At 42.3% G+C, this 23,029-nt stretch overlaps 1 non-coding gene across 1 annotated transcript; it reads left to right on the top strand.

The window, feature by feature from the left end:
* Positions 1–19,155: 19,155 nt before the first annotated feature.
* Positions 19,156–19,262, top strand: LOC131235842 (small nucleolar RNA R71). Its single transcript, XR_009166361.1, has one exon. It is a non-coding gene; the product is annotated as a small nucleolar RNA R71 (small nucleolar RNA).
* Positions 19,263–23,029: the final 3,767 nt, after the last annotated feature.

Raw genomic sequence — 23,029 nt, 5'->3', positions numbered from 1 at the left:
CGGGAGGTTGTCATGCGTACCGTAAGATGAAGATGCTGAGGGAGTGCAGGCGAGGGCATGCATCATTTCTACATACATCATTGCATTAACAAGAGTAATTAGGACATGTTTGATTGTATTGCCTTATCATTACTGCTTGATTGAATTGATAACATGTTAACATTTACTGTATAGTTCTTGTAACGTCCTGAAATTCGAGGTCACGGAAACTCGATCAGGTCCACAAGCACTAGGATATGCCTAGCCAACTATCCTGATCAGAGGGTGAAATTGGGTCAGAATCCAACGGTCAGAATGCTTAAAATCGTCGCGCAAGCGACACGACTCAGATTTCAATAAAAGCTTAATAAATTCCAACCGTTCTCACACTCTTCACTCCGAGCTCAACCAAATCGACCCAGAACATCAGATCGACTTGATTTTCGAGGTGAAGATCAAGCCCAACTCGGTGACCGCAACAGCCTAAGATCATCGCTATCGGACTTTCGACGCGCGGTCCAGGTCCGATCCAGATCTTCCAAAAATTCCCCAGAACAACTGGATTTAGCGATGGATCCCAGATTTCAGAGTAACGTAGCGCTCACTAATCTACACGTTTAGAGCCATGCAAATACAATTTAAAGTGATTGATGCGAATTTCACAAGCAATCGAGTAAAGCGCTAATTACCCCAAAACAACTACTTAAGGAAAGATAAGCACAAAAATCCCAAGGTCGTTACAATCTACCCCCCTTAAAGAAAATTTCGTCCTCGAAATTCATACCTTCATATAATCCTCGAGGATCAGAGGGTAGGTCTTCCTGACCTCAGCTTCAGATTCCCAAGTAGCCTCTTCTACACCATGATGCGTCCATAGCACCTTCACGAGAGGGATAACCTTGCTACGCAGCACCTGCTCCTTTCTATCCAGAATACGCGTCGGTCGCAGTACATAAGTGGCATCCTCACTTAACTGCACTTGCTCCCAACTGATAATATGCGAAGGATCAGGAACGTACTTCTTCAGCATAGAAACATGAAATACGTTATGCACGCCCGCAAGAGGTGTGGGCAAAGCAAGGCGGTATGCTACCGCTCCCACTCGATCCAGAACTTGAAATGGACCAATAAATCTCGGCGTCAGCTTCCCCTTCTTACCGAACCGCAGAACTCCCTTCATAGGAGAGACCTTCAGAAACACATGGTCTCCCACTACAAACTCAAGCGGTCGACGCCTCGTATCAGCATAACTCTTCTGCCTGCTCTGCGCTACTAGAAGTCGACGTCGAATGATGTCAACCTTCTCTGAAGTCACCTGCACCAACTCTGGGCCAAGCAAACTACGCTCACCAATTTCTGCCCAACAATGTGGTGCTCTGCACGGGCGACCATACAACGCCTCGTAGGGAGCCATACCGATACTCGCCTGGAAACTATTATTATACGCGAACTCTGCATACTGAAGACAATCATCTCAACTGTCTTTGAAATCCAAAACACAAGCTCGCAACATATCCTCCAGGACTTGATTCACGCGCTCCGTCTGCCCATCTGTTTGCGGATGAAACGCGGTGCTGAACTTCAGTTTCACACCCATTGCTTCCTGGATACGAGTCCAGAAGATAAATGTAAAACGCGTGTCTCTATCAGACACAATCTCCAGGGGAACTCCATGCAGACGCACTATCTCCTTGATATACAACCTAGCCAACTCGTCTGCAGAGTAAGTGACTCGAATCGGTAAGAAATGCGCCGACTTCGTTAATCGATCGACGATCACCCAAATAGAGTCAAATCCCTTTCTCGTCCTCGGCAACCCAGAAATAAAATCCATAGAGATGAAATCCCACTTCCATTCAGCTATGGGCATGGGCTGCAACAACCCAGGAGGTCGCCGATGCTCTGCCTTGACCTGCTGGCACGTGAGACAACGAGAAACAAATTCAGCAATCTGGACCTTCATATTGTCCCACCAATAAGACCTCTTCATATCCTGATACATCTTCGTGCTACCTGGATGCATCGCAAGCTTAGAACTATGGGCTAACTCGAGAACCTCACGTCTCAAGTCAGGGATGTTAGGAACACATAACCGGCCACAAAAACGTAGGCCCCCATCAGAACTAACACTCCAGTCGGAGCTCTCATCTGTACCAACCCGCTGCCTCATCTTCACCAAAAGCTCATCATCGAAGCCGCAACGATCCTCTCGTCGATAAGGGGGCTGTACACGAATGTGTGCGATAACCTCATACGGCTCAACCACCGTAAGCTTCTGCTCAAAATCGCGCACGAACTCCAACATCTCCCACTCTGCTATCATCAGCGGAGCGCAAACTCCAAAGCCTTCTTGCGACTCAACGCATCTGCCACAAGGTTTGCCTTACCAGGGATGGTAAGAAACATTGAACTTAAAGTTTTTCAATGTTTCCATCCATCGGCGGTGCCTCATATTCAAATCACGCTGCGTGAAAATATACTTAAGGCTCTTGTGGTCGCAAAGAGCTCGAACTCCTCACCACAGAGGTAATGTCTCCAAAGCTTTAATGCGAAGATGACATCTGCTTCCAAGTCGTGCGTAGGGTAATTCTCCTCGTGTTTCCTTAATCGACGCGAAGCATAAGCAATCACCCTGTCCCTTCCGCATAAGGACACAACCCGACCAACGCGAGAGGCGTCGGTATATATAATATACTTAACCCCTTGCTCTGGAAATACTAGCACAGGGCGGACGTCAACTTGTCCTTCGCTCTGAAAAGCTAACTCCGCTTGCTCACTCAAAGCAAACTTCAAATCCTTCCGTGTCATGCGACAACGGTCGGCAATCTTCGAGAAGTCTGAATAAAGCGTCGATAGTAGCCTGCAAGGCCAAGAAAACTCCTCACCTCGATAACCGAACCGGGCTTCCTGCACTGCACCTACCTTGGCAAGGTCGACGGCTATCCGTCCTTGGACACCACATGTCCCAGGGAACTTGACTTCCTCTTTCCAAAAATCACATTCTTGAAATGTGCGAAAAGCTGATGCTCCCTAAGAGTACCCAAAACCGCTCTTAAGTGCTCCTCGTGCTCGCGGCTCGTCGAATAAATCAAAATGTCATCGATGAATACAATGACGAATCGAAACAGAAAGGCCGAAATACCCTGTTCATCGATCCATGAACACGGCGGTGCATTCGTCGACCGAACGACATCACAAGGAACTCGAAGTGCCCAAAGCTGGAAAGCGGTCTTCCGCACGTCCCCATCCTTGACGCGAACTGATGATTGAATGCAGATCAACCTTCGAGAAGTACCGTGCCCCCTTCAACCGATCAAACAGATCATCAATCCTGGCAAATGGTACTTATTCTTCACGATTACCAGAAGTTCAACTGCGATAATCAATACACAATCGCAAGGAACCATCCTTCTTCTTCACAAACAAAACAGTTGCTCCCCACGGAGACACACTGGGCCGAATAAAACCCAATTCTAGCAAACCATCTATCTGCTTCCTCAACTCCTCCATTTCACTCGGAGGCATCCGATAGGTGGGTAAAGAAATGGGCGCCGCACTAGGCATAAGATCGATAGCAAAATCAATCTCACGCTGAGGAGGTAATCCAGGAATCGACTCAAACACATCTTCAAACTCCTGAACTACCGGCGTACTAACCAACGCCGACTCGGCCGAACTCTCCAACAGAGAAGAATAAAAATCAATACGAATAGGGTAACGGACCTGAACTGGGAAAGTAACAATCGCGCCCTCAGGTCCATGGATCGTCACTGATCTCGCTTCACAATCAATCTCCGCACGCATCCTTGTGAGCCAATCCATACCCATAATAACATCGTAGTGATAAGCGGTGCGACTAGCAAATCAACACGGATCGATCCACTTCCCAGATCGACCAAACAATCCATACAACGCTTGCCCAAGGCAGAGGACATCCCCGTAGCGGTAGTAAGCGTCACTCCTGCATAGGAACGGATCTCAAACCCAAACGCCTAACTGCCGCATAAGAAATAAAAGAAGTAGTGGACCCTGTATCCACTAGCACAGAAACCGGAATACCTTCTATATGCGCTGTCACCTCAAAGGACCTCGGCACCAAGTCAGACATAGGCCTCTGCTGAAAGCGCATGAACACGAGCTGCTGCGACGATTCGGCGGAGGAATCATGGGCGGCCGAGGTGGCACGAAACCAGAACTGCAGTCGAAGGATGGATAAGCGGCCGATCGAAGAGGAGGAGGAGAAATAACCGGAGGCATCGGACGGCTAACCCTCTGCGGTGGAGTAAAACCACCTGCTCGCATACGGGAGAAGCAGAAACGGTCCAAGTGCCCCACTTTCCCATAATAAGAACATCTCAGATCAGCTCTCATCTGCTGAGCGGGCGGCGCTGAACGCCTAGGAGGAGAATCAATACGCGGCCTCTTGTCGAGGAAAGGTGCACCCTGGAAATCCGGTCGCGGCCTAGGAGGCATCGGTGCTCGCATGCGGGACGCTCTATCTCCGTCTTGCTCTACTCGCAAGGACATGCTCACTAGCTCCGCATATGAAGAAATGCTGGCACAGCAAATCTTCGTACGGATATCAGGTCGCAGGCCCTCGGAAAAATGCCGCATCCTCATCGGTTGATCCCCAGGATCAAAGAAACATACCGCCCCAACTCAGGAAACCGGTTCTCATACTCCGTAACCGACAACCCTCCCGGCGGAGGTGAAGGAACTCACTCTCCTTCTCGTGTCGATCGTCACCGGAAAATACTTCTCGTGGAAGCGCGCCTCAAACGCCCGCCACGACCACACGAAGTCCTCCTCAACAGTGCGAAGCACACTGTCCCACCACAAACTGGCCTCCTTCTCAAACATGAAGGTGGCAAGCTCAACCTGCTCGACCTCAGAGCAGTGCAACGGCCTCAGCATCTTAGAGATGCGGTCAATCCAATACTCGGCCTCCTCGGGTCTATGAGAACCCACAAAAGTAGGAGGGCGTAAGCGCTGAAATCGCTCGAATGTGCCGCTGACACTAACACTGGCACTGACACTCCCAGATGGAGGCATAGGTGAAACAGGTGGAGTCGCCCCTACTGACTGAGCAAAGATGCCAGCCATGGAGGAGAGGAACTCCTGCGGCTGTTGCTGCTGCTGCGTCTTCTTCTGCTGCTGTTGCATCAACAACATCATCTGCTCAAACCTATCAACAGTGGAGCCGAAGAAGGTGCATGGCTCGGCTCAGGAACCGAGGGTGTGACTGGAGGAGCCATAGGTGTCGACCCAACACCAGCACGAGATGGACCCGCCTGCGGATCTGACTGGCTATCGCTCAAGGGAGTAACCCCAGCAAGCGACTCAATCAGAGAAAGACGGGCCGAAGTCTTCGAACCCTTAGGAGGCATCCCTACATTAAATCAAAGGATGCAACCTGTCAGATTCTAAGTCACATAATCCATCCACACAACAACAACACAGCACAACTCCAAAAACAAACAACATGCATTCCATTAACCAAAATCGTCGCAATACAAGTAGTGCAGCAATACATGAATCACGACTAGGAAAGCATGAAAACAACAACATCTAACACTTCAAACAACCACAACAACTACAACCACTAACAGCTACAACACTACAACAACTCCAACTATAAGCAAACAACGGCTACACACAGAAAGAAAAACACAACAAAGCAAAGACGGCCACGACGACAGCTACTCGTCAGAATCAGGAGATGGAGGCGGAGCACCCTTCTCCTACAAGCAACACAGGATAGACTTCAAAGTCCGAGACATCTTCTTGAACTTGTGCTTAACCAAGCCTCGAAGATCAACCATCTCCTGGCATAAAGCAGCTTGCCCTTCTTCAAGCCGTGTAAGACGGGCATCTCTGGCAACCTGCTCTGCGCCCTGCTCTGGCACCACAGGAGGAGAGCTATCACTCGAATCCTGTGCCTCAATCTCTTCCTCGTCTTGCTCTGCTTCTTCCCCAGACTCCGCACCGCCTTCAGCATAACTCTCATCATCACCACTCTCAGACCCAGCCTCACCCTCAGAGGCAAGCCGACCAGAACCAACCTCCATCAGCTTAAGGGTCCTCAAGTTGATATGGCGAATAGGGACCGGCTTCTCAGCTCCAAGCCTATAGTCGAACTCATGTGCGATCTTGCAAATAAGGCGGCCAAAGGGAAGAGACTCGGTCCGTCTACTAGAACGAGCGATGAGAATAATCTGACGCAGGACGTACGTCGGCACACACAACTTCGCATCCTGCCCCACCTGATATAGAAAATCTACCATCAGGCGCGTACACTCGCTGCGGTTGCTCCACCTTGGATATACATTGAACGTAAAGATGTGGTGGAGCAAACGGAAGTCATCCGTAATGAAAGAAGCCAGAAGACTCCTATTCGGCTGCCATTCAACCAGACGACCACACAAGGATCGGGTGCGACGATCCCTCTCGCGCACACTGTCCACATTCTTCTCGCTGGCATGCACTTCCCCAAGTGGCACCTTCAAGAGTCGGGATATCAAAGCAACATTGACAATTCCAACTCGACCGCTACCACAGGGAATCTTGAACTGCAGAGGATCCAGTGAAGGCTCCAGAATGTTGGCATAGAAGGCCCGAACAGTGCTAGCATTCGCGTGATACTCGCCTTCGAACAAGGGACCCCAACCAGCCCCTTCTAGGCGCTCCAACAAGAAGAACTCACCAAAGAGCCGCGGATCAACATGAGCCTCAAAAAGGACTCTACGCCCCTCATAGACTCCATGCGACAATTCCGCCAACAAGGTCCTACTGACAGGAGCTCGAGGATCGAGGTCCCGCTTCGTCTGGAACTCGCGCGTGGCGGACGTGCTAGCGGCGGCACCTCTCGGCCTCCGTGCACGGGTTGGGCGGCTCGGCCCGGCTTCATCCACGGGCGCTCTCTTCTTCCCCATTAAGGAAAGAAGGGAAGAAATGGAAAAGATGGCCGTCACAATCTCAAAGAGGGCCATGAGAAATGAGAGAAAGAGAGAAATAGGAAGATGGTGAAGCTTCCACACAACTATTAGCCAAATAGGGAATGAAAGGGCTCAAATGAGAAGGGAAAAAGAAGAAATCAGCAATGGAATGGAAGATTTGAGAATGGGGTGATGGGTTTGCACGAAAATGGAAGGAAGATGAAGATTTGGGAGAGATTTGAAGGAGTTTGGAGAGGTTTTGGAAGAAAAGGAAAGCTTGGGGGTGGGTTTTGTGAAGGAAATAGGTAAAAGGAGAGGTTTTAAAATGAAAACCGTGGAGGGGTGGGCCACACAAGACCTAGGGACGATCGGCCCGCGTCGGCCCGGCCCGCCAAGCCCGCTGACCGGCGATCCCTCGCCGAACCGGCGATGGCATCGCCGGTCTCTGGACATATCGACGATGCCTCGCCGATTTGGCGAGGTCCTCCTAGTCCTCCTTGGTCCAAAACATGTGGTTCTCCCCTGGGCCCCACTGGAAATGCCCCAAATGGCCCCTTGCGTAGTTTGAGGCATATCGGGTCATTCGGACAGAAATCTGATTCAAACAGCGATTTCTGGAAAGTTTAAGATGAAAAAAAGGAAGATTGACCGTCTACACTCATTAATAGAGGGTCTAGGAAAGGTTTCGGGTCGCTGTGTGTGATCAGGTAAGGGTACAGACTCGATCTCGGCAAAGGTTTTCAAGAAACTTTCGCCGATAGAAACTACGGAGCACAAACACAAAGCGATGATAGACCCACACCCAAATACACTATAGTGGCGACAACGTGCGGTGTGTGACCATAACCCAGGTCCGGTTTAATCCAAATCATGCTCGATACCAACTTGTAACGCCCGAAATTCGAGGGTCGAGCATAACTCGGCTCCCAAGTTCCAAAACATCACTTATGCAACATATTTAATGATGAATGTATGTTATGTATTAGTGCATAAAACATGGAATAGATTAAGCCAAAACACAGATATGCTTCAGGGACAAGTGAATAAAGCAAGCGGAAGACTTATAGTAAAAATGTGTACAAGTGTAAATCCCTGAATTACATATACAACCAGATCGTGTAAAAGTGTTATTTAACAAAGTTATAAGTATCAAATTACATCATTTCAGTCCCCAAAATATCCCAGGAATCCCGCATCCGACCGAGGCTCGCTAGAACCCGTCTCAAAACATATAGGAGAAGGCGGCCTCGTCGTCATCCGGCTCCGCTCTGCCTCGGACGTCGCATCCACATCTGCAACATCGGGGCCTAAGACAGTCCGGTGGGTGTGTAACACCGCCCCGAAACGTGGGAGTGAGTGATCAACTCGGTGGAATAATAAGGCACTAAGGTTAACATGTTATCGATTCAATCAAACAGTAATAAAGCAAGACAAGTAAATAAATCCTAAGTACTCTTGTTAATGCAAGTATGAATGCGGTATGATGCGTGCCCTCACGCGTACACCCTCAGCGTCTTCATCTTACGTTACGCATGACATCGCCTCAAAGTGCGCCACATCTACAAAGCACATGCAAATGCGGTGCATGGATATGATTACCAAGTTGTTATTAGTCCATTTCACACAACAGATTGGGAAGCTAAGATACTTTCCTCATGTCACTATCCAAACAATGATCCATACTAGGGTCGTCAATCCTAGATATCTCATACGATCATATAGTTGAGGTCGTAGCAAAGGGCTCGTCACCAATCAATGCACGCCTTTCATGCCCTTACTACCACAGATCGGCTCGTCACCTCCTTGCGGTATCCAGGTATGCTCGAGGTCACTACAAAGGGCTCGTCACCAATCAATGTAGGCCGACAGCACGAATATAGTGTCCCATACCACCATAATCGGCTCACGAGTTTAGTTGCTCATTGGTCACTACGGGGAGGCTCGTCACCCCAGCGTAGGCCGACAGCTCGACCACGGTGTCCCATACCACCATGTCCGGCTCATGAGTCTTAGCGGATCAGGTACCATGGTTATTAGGATTCCACTGGTAAGTTCGGTACCCTAGATTCAAGCAGTAGCGTCCATACATGGTTAACATACATCGGACAATCGGGTTATTTGACGAACTCGACTAACACGAGTGCACGTTGAGTTGAACGACATAGAGTGCGCAAACACTCCGCGTGGCCAAACCACTGCCGCCAACTCTAATACGGCTCGGGTTCGTCTAATACGTCCTACGTGGCGAAAGCAATCTCAACCACGATTCATAGGGTCAATTACCGATTTCCTGGACTAAGGCATAGTCCCAAACATCCTACACTACGACAGATATTCATATGGAATGTAAAGCGGTAATAGATCAACAGCTCAAATCATGGTACACACACATCTAAAGAATATCAACTTAACATAAATGTAAGCATAGGAGATGCTTGAATTTAAATAACTTGGAATGTAACTGCATAAAGGGAAACATGCACATCAATAGGAGTATTGAGAATCACTTCTCAACGCCCACAATTAGTGTAATCAGTTACACTTAGATCATTCATGCATTTCTACAAACACTTAGCATACATGGAACAACATACATGACGCATGTTGAAATACATGCACTTAGACAATTCCTTTTATCAAGGAGTTGTCATACATGCATCTAGCATACATACATGACAATTAATCATGGCAAACACAAGTGCGTATTTTATACGTATACGGTACTTTATAAATACACTTAGAATACACAAATCTCAATATAGCATATGCATATCAGGAAAGCAATGTAAACACAACATTTGACATGTGAAATCTCATCCATAACAAGAATAAATCACTAACTTGGATTGAAAGCCTTGAAAACCATAACCTATACACTTAAAGTCCGCACCTTAAGCGAAGAAAGAACCACCGAACTGATTTAGACGAGTTGTCTTAGTCAACGGCGCTAGAATACCCTAAAATAAGGATAGAAATGAGACACAACAACACCAAGTCTAATCTAAGCTCTAACACAGGTTAGGGTTAGGTTAACTTACCCCAAAAGAACTCAGAATCGTCAGAGGAACGATTCAAAGTAAAGGTTCAAAGGTGAAGAAGAACAAGGAAGAATCAAGATGATTCACCAACCAATCTCTCTCACTAACTCTCTCTTTTCCACTCTCTTTCCAAGCTAGGGTTAGAGAAAATTCGTATGGAAATGAGAGCTAGGGTTTAAGGTCTATATATAGGCCCTAAAATGATGGAAATAACCCCAGGGTCAAGGTATACTTAGGTTATAACCAAAGCACGCCTTTCTCGATCCAACGAAGCACTTCTGGTGGGCCTATAACCACGAAAGGTCGGACTTAAGCTCATTGACCATGGATCTAGGTCAGGCTGAGTTTTCGTACCGGCTTTACAGATCTACCGTGGCGGACCACACTCAATTCAACCGTCACGAAACTCGATTAAGTCCACAAGCACTAGGATATGCCTGGGCCAACCATCCTGATCAGAGGGTGAAATTGGGTCAGAATCCAACGGTCAGAATGCTTAAAATCGTCGCGCAAGCGACACGACTCAGATTTCAATAAAAGCTTAATAAATTCCAACCGTTCTCACACTCTTCACTCCGAGCTCAACCAAATCGACCCAGAACATCAGATCGACTTGATTTTCGAGGTGAAGATCAAGCCCAACTCGGTGACCGCAACAGCCTAAGATCATCGCTATCGGACTTTCGACGCGCGGTCTAGGTCTGATCCAGATCTTCCAAAAATTCCCCAGAACAACTGGATTTAGCGATGGATCCCAGATTTCAGAGTAACGTAGCGCTCACTAATCTACACGTTTAGAGCCATGCAGATACAATTTAAAGTGATTGATGCGAATTTCACAAGCAATCGAGTAAAGCGCTAATTACCCCAAAACAACTACTTAAGGAAAGATAAGCACAAAAATCCCAAGGTTGTTACAGTTCTACTGAGTTGACCACTCACTCCCACGTTCTGGGATGGTGTTTCAACACCAACCAGATTCTGTCTTAGATGCAGATGATGATGCAACCCATGAGGCAGAGCAGGAGTATGAGGATGATGAGGAGGCATTCTCTTCTATGCAGTTCTCAGGCGGGTTCATGTGAGCCGTGTCCTGAGCTACGGGGATCCAGGGTTATTGTTGCAGTGGTTTACTTCTTTTTGATACTTGTATTTTGAAACAAACACTTGTAATTATGACCTGGTAGAGCATACATATCTCAGGGACTTATATATATATATTTCTTCAGTCTTCCGCTTACATATTTCACCTGTCCTTGGATTATGTGTGTAGTTTTAGCTTAATCTACTTCATGTTTTATACACTAATACAGACAACATACATTCATCATTACATATGTTACATAAATGATGTTTTGAAACTCGAGAGCTGAGTTGTGCTCGACCCCCGAATTTCAGGGCGTTACACATAGACATGATTGAACTAAAGACTCTTAAACAAAACAAAAAGACCAAATAAAGAGGAAGAAGAAGAACTCCCAGACAGCGGCTCCACCCTTTTGCTCCACTCCTCAAGCCCTAGATGATGTCTAGGGATGCCCTAGGGACCCCATTTTATAGTTTTAGGCCTTAGACTTTCATACCGAGTGGAAATTTTCAGAAACCGTCTCAAACTTACGCAGTCCGCGCAATTTTTGTATAACTCTTGACTGGTCGTGGGTCATCCTCAACCGATCGTGGGTGGCGAGGGTCTCCTTCAATTGCTCGACAACATAAAGATTTAGAAGTTTTACACACTGGAGTTCGAGTCGAGGCACCTTCGACTGGTTGAGCAGAGTCTAGGACTGGTTGTGTGTAGCTAGGACTAGTCGAGCCGGAGCCAGGATTAGTCGAGGATCATCAAATTTTACTTCAAAACTCTAATTTTCTTCATTCTGAACTTAGTTTTCTTAGATCTTCAGTATGTGCATTCTTTATTCTTAGTTTCATCAGATCCATTCTTGGCTTTGGTGATTCTTGTGTGTTAAATCCATGCTTTTAACATCCTTTTTAATCTAAGCTCTTGAATTCACCTTGCAACACAAACATGATTAAAATAGAACATTAAGCATTCTCATGTTCATAAAACCAAGTAATAAATAGGGTCCAATATACAATATTTGACCCTCAACAATAACTAGGGTTTCTAAGGATCCACTTGTATAAATCAGGGAGATCTATGCTTGATTCAAGGACACAACTTGAATCAAAGTCTCATCTTATCCAATTGGAAGATATCTCACTAAAACCAAATTTGAACTTCCTTTGACCTAATTCTCAATAGATGACAAGTGTGAGAACCGGAAGTGATTCCATCACAAAACCATGCCCAGGAGACAAGGCAAACAACATGATTTACCAATCCCACAACTAATCATAAGAGAATTGGGAAGAATAAGTAGGAATCCATCACCCAACCATGCCTATGGGACGATGGTAAACAACAAGATTTCCTAATTTCACAATCTCAATACATGAAATGAACATACTCAAAGCTATCACAGATCGATTGTAATTTGAGTCACAACAAACTATTAAGAACTAAAAGTATTTCTTAAATATCAAACTAGAATCAAAGATAATTTAACTTAAACATAAACCAAAGTAATAGAAAACATCACATCATGCTACAAGCTTCACCTCTTAGCCTTAGCTAAGAGGTTTATCCAACTATAGACATGATTGAACTAAAATCTCTTAAGAAAAGCATAAAAACAACTAAGGAAAAGAAAAAAAAACTCTTGGCGACGGCTTCTCCATGCTTTTGCTCCACTCCTTAAACCTTAGAAGATGCCTAGGAACATCTTATGGACCCCTATTTATAGTTTTGCAACTCAAACTTTCGCACCGAGTTGGAAAAATCTGAAAACTGCCTCAAATTTTCACAATTCGCATGCTGCCTGCGTAACCTTAGACTAGTCGAGGATAACCTTCGACTGGTCGAGGGTTATCTTCAACTGGTCGAGGATGCTGAGAATTAAAGGATTTTGATTGTTGGAGTTCGAGTTGAGGAATCTTCGACTGGTCGAGCAGGATCCTTCGATTGCTCGTAGATGAGCTTAGACTAGTCGAAGGATGCAGATTTTTAAGATTCCTTCACTTCAAGTTTTCAATTCTCTTCATTCCTCGCTTGGTTTTCTTGGATCATTGGCATGTGAATTCTTCAATTTTGGTCTTCTAAGATCCAACCTTTGCATTGGTGATTCTTGAGCGTTAAATCGATGCTTTTTGCTTCCTTTTCAATCCAAGCTCTTAAATTCACCTTGCAACACAAACATGATTAAAATAGAACATTAAGCATTATTATGTTCATAAAACCAACTAATAAATGGGGGATAATATGTAATATTTGACCCTCAACACAATCCCTAACCAGTATTTTGCTAGTCTCAAGCAAAGTATGCGAAAAATGAACTTTAATGCTCAATGTTCAACCTTTTTTAGAAAATAATCTTTTGTGTAATCAAGTATGAATGAGTAGACTCAAGATGAGAAAGTAAAAATTTTGAAAACCTAGAGCCGAATCACATAACCAATCAATCAAATAAGTTCTTTATCTATTAAGTCAGAGCATAGTTCGCATATTAAGTTTTTCAATGTGCTCGGTAGAAATCAACTTACTTTTCATAAAAATATTGTCTTTTCATAATGTTAGCCATGCTCATCACTTCAAGATTGGTTGAAAACTCGAGTACTATTTCCAAACTTATCCCATTTTCCTTCTTTTTCCAATTTTTGATTTTATATCAATGACATTTGTATTCATTCAGTCTTTTCATCTTTTCTTTCAGGTTTTTCATTCTTTTCCAGACTTCTTCAATATTTTCACCATACATGACCCTTTTTGTCAATCTCCTATTTTTTAACTAGTTTTTTTTCTTCTTTTAAGGTGGACAAAATTCTCCAGACTCAATTCTCAATATCTTTCAATGATCGTCATACTAACAATCAGAAAATATAGTACTATTTGCAGCAAGCAAATTGAACGTGTCTTGTGATTTAGATTAATATGATATTCAAACCTCTACGTAATCTATTGAGTGCAAGAACTTTAAACAATATATTACTTAGATGATCAAACTCCAACAGTTCAAAGTTTAAAACAGTCTTAACTACACAAACTTATAGATAAACATTGCAAATTTTTCAAAAAGTTTGTAAATTTTGCTCAAAACTGAGAAAACAATGATTAGTTTACCTAATCTTCTACCCCTAACCTAAAATCTACATTGTCCTCAATGTAAAAGAAATAAGCATGATTTACAAAAGAGATAATGTAATTGAAGGAGAAGTGTTGGAAAGATAGTACCTGATGAAGGAATTTTGAGGCTTTTTCCAATGGATCTCAGCATGAAGGTGGGTTAGCACAAGAATTAAACAACCAAAAAGCAAACTATCCAAAATAAATGGAAAGTAAACTATTCTAAAATAGCAGAAGCAAACTATCCTAGTCCTAAATTCTATGAAAGTAATAAACCTAACTATACCTCCGTCAGATTAGGAGGTCAATCCTGGTAAATAGGATCAATCAGAGGTATGGACATGTTCTTTGAATCAAATTTCTCAACAAATGGCTTCATCCGATGTCTATTCACTTTAAAATCATTGTCATTGTTTAGATTCTGAATCTTAACGACCCTATGATGATAGACATTAGTAACAGTGAAAGGGTCGGTCCAACGAGATCGGAGTTTACCTGGAAAGAGATGTAACCGAGAATTGCACAAGAGGACTTTTTGACCTAGTGTGAATGATTTTCGAAGAATATGTTAGTCATGAAATACCTTCATCTTGTCCTTGTAAATTCTCGAGTTCTTATACACATCATTTCGGATTTCTTCTAGTTCATTCAACTGAAGTTTGTGTAACGAGCTAGCGTTGTTTAGATTGAAATTCAAAATTTTGATTACCCAGTAGGCTCTATGTTCCAACTCCACAGGCAAGTGGCAAGCCTTCCCATAAACAAGTCTAAAGGGAGACATTCTAATAGGGGTCTTAAATGCGGTACGATGAGCCTATAAGGCATCAGTCAATTGGATTGACTAATCCTTTCGATCATGGTTAACAGTTTTCTCTAAAATGTGTTTAATTTTCCTATTGAAAATCTCAGCTTGCCCACTTGTTTGTAGATGGTATGGAGTGCCCACCTTTGTGAGATGCCATATTTCTTCATTAAGTTCGTGAATGGTCTATTACAAAAATGTGAGCCCCCATCACTAATGATGGCTCGAGGCGTTCCGAATTGGGAAAGGATGTTCTCTTTTAAAAACTTAATGACCGTTTGATGGTCATTGTTCCAGCATGGAATTGCTTCGACCCATTTAGTGACATAATCTACTGCTAGCAGAATGTATAAATTCCTAAAGGATTAGGGGAATGGTCCCATGAAATCGATGCGCCAAAAATCAAATATTTCAATGATCAAAATGTGGTTTAAAGGCATCATATTCCGATGGGACAATGCTCCTAAATTTTGACAACACTCACAAGCTTTGCAAAACTCATGAGTGTCCCTGAACGTAGTGGGCCAGTAAAAGCCACACTGTAGAATCTTGGCTGTGGTCTTTTTAGCAGAAAAGTGACTACCACATGGCTGAGAGTGACAGAAGGAGATAACACTTTGGTGTTCATTTTCTGGCACATATCTCCTTAAGATTTGGTCTAGGAAATATTTAAACAAATATGGATCATCCTAAAAGAACTTACGAACTTGGTGAAGAATTTTTTCTTATCTTGTGTAGTTCAATGTGTCGGCATGAAACCTGTGGCAAGATAATTAGTAATATTAGCAAACCAAGGTGAATAGGAGACTTTGAACAATTCTTCGTCAGGGAATATGTCATTTATAAGTGTCGTTTCAAGGGAATCAGAGAGATCAAGGCGAGAAAGATGGTCAGCCACTACGTTCTCTATTCCCTTTTTATCTTTTATCTCCAAATCAAATCTTAGAGTAGGAGGATCTATCTTATCAAGCGGGGCTTAACATCATTCTTAGAAAGAAGATACCTGAGTGCTACATGATCTGTGTAAATGACGATCTTGAATCCAATCAAGTAGGATATAAATTTGTCCAAAGCGAATACTACAGCTAAGAGTTCCTTTTCCATAGTAAAGTAGTTTACTTCGGTAGGATTTAGAGTTCTACTTGCGTAATGAATAATGTAGGGCTTTTTTCTCTAGCCTAAAACTGCCCCAAGAGCATAGTCAGACGCATCGAACATAAGGTCAAAAGGAAGGCTCCAGTCGGGTGGCTGCATGATGGGTGCATTAGTTAACATGCCTTTGAACTTAGTAAAAGCTTCCTGACATTGCTTAGTATACTCGTATGGTGCATCCTTTTGAAGTAGATTACATAGAGGACAAGAGAGGTGACTAAAGTCCTTTATGAATCTTCCGTAAAACATGGTGTGTCTTAGGAAGGATTGGACATCTTGTATGTTCTTTGGTGGAGGTAGATTAGAGATAAGATCAATTTTAGCCTTATTTACATCAATTCCCTTAGATGAGATGATGTGTCCAAGGACAATTCCCTTACGAACCATGAAGTGACACATTTCCCAATTCAGTACCAAGTTCTTTTCCTCGCATCGCTTCAACACATTTTTCAAAATTTCTAAATATTTCTTGAAGGATTAACCAAAGACAGAGAAGTCATCCATGAAGACCTTTAAATATTGCCCCACCATATCAAAAAAAATACTCAACATGCATCGCTGAAAAGTGGCGGGGGCATTACATAGCCTAAATGGCATCCTTCAGTAAGCAAAGGTGCCATAAGGATATGTAAATGTGGTCTTTTCCTAGTCTTCAAGGGCTATCTCGATCTAATTATAGCTCGAATAACCATCGAGGAAGCAACAGTAAGAGTGAGCATCTAACCTTTCTAAAATTTGATCAATAAAGGGCAAAGGAAAGTGGTTCTTCCTCGTGACAGTATTCAACTTCCTATAGTCAATGCACATTCTCCAACCAGTAGTGATCTTAGTTGGCACAAGTTCATTATTGACATTGGCTATGATGGTGATTCCAGACTTCATGGGAACTACCGAAGTTGGACTCACTCATTAACTTCGAATATTAGGTATATGATACCTACATCCAAAAGCTTAAGAACCTCGGCCTTAACCACTTCCTTCATGTTCAGATTTAGTATACGTTGTGGTTGTCGTGAGGTCTTCACATTATCCTCTAGATAGATGCGGTGAGTACAAATCGAAGGGTCAAATCCCTTGAGGTCCGTAATCGACCATCCAAGCACTCCATTATGCTCAATGAGAGTAGAGATAAGCATACTCTCCTTTTCTTACTCAAGGTGGGAAGAAATCACCACTGGGTATGTCTCATTTTGACCTAAACAGACATATTTCAAATCAGTGGGTAAAGGTTTTAGGTCAAGCTTCGGTACCTTAAGGTTAGACGGTAGAGGCACTACTTCAGCTTGGGACAATTCTTCGAATCGTGGCCTCTACCGGTTAACTTCAAGTACCGGCACGGTATTCAACATGGTCCCCATCTCCCTAATCATGTCGTCATCAAAATCATGGGAGTGGGCTAGGAACGTCTCTAGACGGTCAGAGGATAAGATCAAAGTTGTTCTATCTTTCACAAAAGAGTTAATTATGTTAATGTTGTAGAAATCTCATCATCCTCTAATTGTTTGCCCGTATTGAAAAAGATATTCAACTCCAATGTCATATTTTCAAAAGATAAACTCATAACCCCATTCCTACACTTAATAATTGCATTTGATGTGGCAAGGAATGGGTAACCAAGAATGATTGGAATTTGAGTGCTCATGTCTATGATGGGTTGAGTATCCAAGATGATAAAATCTACCGGGTAGAGAATTTGTCAACCTGGACCAACACATCCTCAATTACCCCTCTCGGTACACGAACTGAGCTATCAACAAGTTATAATGTGGTTCAGGTGGGTTTTAATTCACCCAACCCTAGTTGTTCGTAGACCGAGTAAGGAATCAGATTTACGTTTGCTCCTAAGTCAAGAAGTGCGTGCTCAATCCGATAGTTCCCAATTACACAAGGGATGGTTGGGCTATCAGCATCTTTGTATTTGTGGCACATCTTTCTTTAGTATGACACTCACTTTTTCAGTTAAAAAGATTTTCTTTTGAATATTTTTCCATCTTTTGGTTGTATACAAGTCTTTCAAAAATTTGGCATATGAATGTATTTGTTTTACCGCATCCAGTAAAGGAATATTGACCTTCACTTGTTTCAACACCTCTAAAATGTCCTGAGAGTTATAGAGAGATTTTAGTGCAATCAACCGTTGGGGGATGGTGCAATCGCCTTACTTTGGAGTTCCGATTCTAACTCTTGTGGAGTGTTGCTAGGTCTACCAGTTTCATCTACTTCCGGATCCTTATACTTTTCAGCCCTTACCGGAATAGATTTGTTAATTATCTTCTCACTCCTAAGAGTAGTGATAGACTTAACTTGCTCCATTTGATTTGAAGAGCATGGATCACTTATTTCGTATTGCGGTTTAGGATTGGGGAAAGGTTGGGCTGGAAGAATCCCTTCTTTCCCAATTGAATTTTTTGTCTCACTCCCTTGTATGACCTTTGAAAGGTCTTGAAGATTTTGCAATATACTCTAAGTGATAAGCTCTTGGTTTTAAATATGTTTTTAGATCGGATCCTCTTGAGGTTTCCATTGATTCAAGAATTGGTTAGGGATTCCTTAAGGAGTAGCAGATATTCCATTCTCCAACTAAAGTTTGGATGATTTCTCCAACTAGGATTGTATCTGTTAGAGATGGGTCCACTGAAAGGTCTTTGGTAGTTGTTCACGGCATTTGATTGCTCATTCAGTGCCTCTTGAAAAGCAAGTATCGTTGGGCAATTTTCAGTTGTATGTATGTTGCAAGCAAAAGTACCGCAAACAACTTCCTTAGCCTTATCCTTCTTAAGTTCCATGGCCTCGACCTTCCTTGCGAGATTGACCACTTTAGCATATATATCATCATCCTCTTTCAACAAGTATATCCTGCCCATCTCCTTTGATTGAGTGGGCCTAGAGGTGGTGCTTGATTTTGGGGAGATGTCCCATGATTGTGCGGTTTCAGTGAGTTTGTCAAAGTAATCCCACACCTCATCGACATTTTTGTTCATGAACTCCTCATTGCACATCGTCTCGATGAATTGGTGCATGGAAGATGTTAGTTCATCGTGGAAGAAAGTTGTTATGTGCCACGTTTCTAAACCATGTTGTGGGCATGAACTGACGAGATCTTTGAACCACTCCCAACATTGGAAGAATGTTTCATCTTCCTTTTGAGCAAAGTTCATGATCGACTTCCTGATGGCATTCGTCTTATGGTATGGAAAGAATTTTTTTATGAACTCCTTCATGATGTCATTCCATGTGCCAATAGATCATGGACGTAGTGAGTGCAACCACGTCTTAGCTTTCTCTTTCAAGGAGAAAGGAAAGAGTTTCAGCCTGATCGTGTCCTTAGACACGTTAGGAAAGTATAAAGTGGCTATAACCTCATCAAATTCTTACAAGTGTAGGTATGGACTTTCAGATTCAAGTCCAAGGAACTTTGGAAGGAGTTGGATCACTCCTGGCTTGATATCCATGTTTCCTGTATTTTCTGAAAAAATCATATAAGAAGGGTGCTCACCCCTGCCGATTGTAAGTAATCTCACAAAGTACGAGGCGGGGTGCTTCATGCACCTCATTCTTATACTGGACTTCCTCAACCGGAGGTTGGGGTTGTCTTCCCGGTTAATTGACCGATTGATTGGTAGCCATCACTTCAATTAACTTTGAGGATCTCGAGTAGTGTTTAACCCTGTGATGGATACATAACCTATTAACTAATTCTCCTTCACTCAAAAGACATTGAGTGTTGTCACATAACCACTTGGGCATGAAACACTCTTAGCCCTCAATTTCAGATTCTAACCTAAACTTAAAAAGGAAAAGATGGAATAAGAATTCTTGAAGAAAAAAGGAAGAGAATTAGAAAGAAGTTACTAAATTGGAAGTTCATATTTTAAGATCCTGCAAAACAAAACAAAAGAAATCAATTTCTAAAAACAAAAATTCTAAAATTAGAAAGTTTCTAAAAACAGAAAATAAACCCTAATCTAGAAATAGAAAGAAAGAAAAATTAGAAGGATATTACCAAATTAGAAGTTTCTATATTATGATCCTACAAAACAGGAAAGTTAGGTTAGTTTCTTAAAACAGAAAAGGAAAGTTTCTAAACCTAAAATTAGGAGGTAAATTGGTTTCTAAAATAATTAAGAGAAACCTAACCTAAAAATAAAAGTAAACAAAACCTAATCTTAACCTACTTCTAAAACTAATTAATCTCAGAAAAACACAACCGTTAGGCGCCAAAAACTTGTTCACAACCCCAAGTGTAGGGTCACGATGTAGTAATTATCTTGGTGAGACCGAGGTCGAATCCACAGGGACTAATCTTGTGTGTATTCTGAAAGTAACTAGAACTAGAACTAGAAAAAGATGTGAATCTAAATCTGAATTAATTGAGAGAGTAATTGTGATTAAAGTAATTAAAACTAACAAATTCAAAGGTGGTAACTAGGGTTTCCAAGGATCCACTTGTAGAAATCAAGGAGATCTAAGCTTGATTCAAGGACACAACTGGAATCAGAGTCCCACCTTATCTAATTGGAAGATATCTCAGTAAAACCAAATTTGAACTTCCTTTGACCTAATTCTTCATGGATGAGAGGTGTGAGAACTGGAAGTGATTCCATCACAAAACCATGCCTAGGAGACAAGGCAAACAACATGATTTACCAATCAAATACAACCAATCATAAGAGAATTGGGAAGATTAAGCAGGATTCCATCACCTAACCATGCCCATGGGACGATGGTGAACAACAGGATTTCCTAATTTCGCAATCTCAATACATGAAAAGAACATACTCAAAGTTATCATAGATCTATTATAATTTGAGTCACAACAAACCATTAAAAAATGAAAGTATTTCTTAAATATCAAACTAGAATCAAAGATAGTTCAACTTAAATATGAATCAAAGTAATAAAAAACATCCCATCATGCTAAAAGCTTCGCCTCTTAGCCCTAGCTAAGAGGTTTAGCCAATCATAGACATGATTGAACTAAAATCTCTTAAGAAAAGTATAAAAATAACTAAGGAAAAGGAAGAAAAAATTTTGGCGACGGCTTCTCCACTATAAATAGGGGTCCATAGGATGTTCCTAAGTATCTTTTAGGGTTTTTCTTAATTCTAATTCTTCACTATGGGTAACATCCTCCCCCTCTCCCTCTATTCACTTTCATAATTGCTGTAGGACTTCGGATTTAGGGTTAGAATTAGAATTCTATGTGGTTCATGCCTAAGTGGATAGGGGACCATACATCGAGACTTCAAAGTGAAGGAAGTTTAATTGACGGGCTCACAAACCATTAATGAGTTAGAAAACATCTAGATACTCTTGAAATACCAAGTTGAACTATGGCCGAAATGGAACAAAAATTTGATGAGAATCTGATGCAAAATACACAACTGGTTAGGCCGATGCGTGATGAGAATGAGGTACACTGAGTTCCACCGGCTCAAACCTTACGTGATTATCTATACGCGGTGAGAACATGTACACCTTCTTGCATGATTTTTCCAATCAACGCAAGAAAATTGGTCTTTAAACCTAAGATGATCCAATTACTCCCTAAATTCCATGGCTTTAATTCAGAATGTTCATATTTACACATAAGGGAATTCGAAGAGATTGTCACCACCATACATTTTAACAACATTGTTCCTAAAGTAATTAGGCTAAAATTGTTTTCATTCTCTTTAAAGGAGAAGGCCAAATCATGGCTTCACTCCTTAAGATCAAGATCTATTAGCAGATGGGCTGAGATGAACCGGGACTTCCTTAAAAAGTTCTTCTCGGCTCATAAAACCAACATTTTAAGACGTGACATAATGAACTTTTTCCAAAAAGGAGATGAGACTTTCTTCCAATGTTTGGAACGGTTCAAGGACTTACTTCTCACTTGCCCACACCATGGCTATGAGATTTGGTGGATGATTGACTTTTTCTACGATGGACTAAATTCTAATATGCATCAATTTGTAGAGATGATGTGTAATGGCGAATTTATGACCATGGAAACGGAAGATGCTTGGGATTACCTAGACACGTGAGCTAAAAAATGCCCAATCATGGGATACATCTAATCAGGCAAGTAATCCCAAAGCAGTGCCAAGAGAGTGAGAAGAATATGTGTACTTAAAGAAGAGGAAAATGTTAGTGTAAGGTTGGCGGACCTCATAAGAAAAATTGAGGTTTTGAAATTGAAGAAGGAGGTGATCCAACCTAAAGCGGCTGTTGAAATCGTATGTGGTATTTGTGAAAGTAATGTACTCTTAATAAAGGATTGTCCTACAATCCTCGTATTTCATGAAGTGTTGCATGGTGAAGCAAATGCTACAAATGCATATCAATACCCCTTCAGTGCACCAAATTCCAACACACATAATCCTGATTGGTGGAACCATCCAAATTTTAGTTGGAGGAATGGATGTTCACAACCCCAAGTGCAAGGTCATGATATAGTAATTACTCAGTGAGACCAAGGTCGAATCCACAAGGAATGGGGAACATGACCTAGAATTAATCTAAGTCTAACTTGGTTGTCTGGGTTTTTAATCTAGCGAGATAAAAGAATAGAAACAAGTAAATAAAAGCCTAAGGATCCAAGAATCCACTTATAATAATTACAATATCTATTTTATTGATTCAACAATTATAGGTCAATTTTTATCGAAGTTCTAATCTATCCAATAGGAAGATGGAGCAGTTAAACCATTCATAAACAATGTTAGAATATGAATTCAATTGAACAATTCTCTCATGAAGCACTCGGGCATCAATTGCAGGAAATCCAAAACACTTTTAGGCATCATTGGATCAATTAATTATATAGATTGATTCCTTTTCAAGGTTAAGGCTAAAAATTACTAAATCAAGTATTCATCACACACAACGTGCATAATAAATCAAGAAATAAACAACTTATAGACTTTAAATTAAAATCAAATCTATTCAAACTAATATT

This window comes from Magnolia sinica, chromosome 19 (genome assembly GCF_029962835.1).
Source record: "Magnolia sinica isolate HGM2019 chromosome 19, MsV1, whole genome shotgun sequence".
Lineage (NCBI taxonomy): Eukaryota > Viridiplantae > Streptophyta > Magnoliopsida > Magnoliales > Magnoliaceae > Magnolia > Magnolia sinica.
Note: the sequence above shows the minus strand (reverse complement) of the source record. Positions and strands in the feature narration are given on the sequence as shown.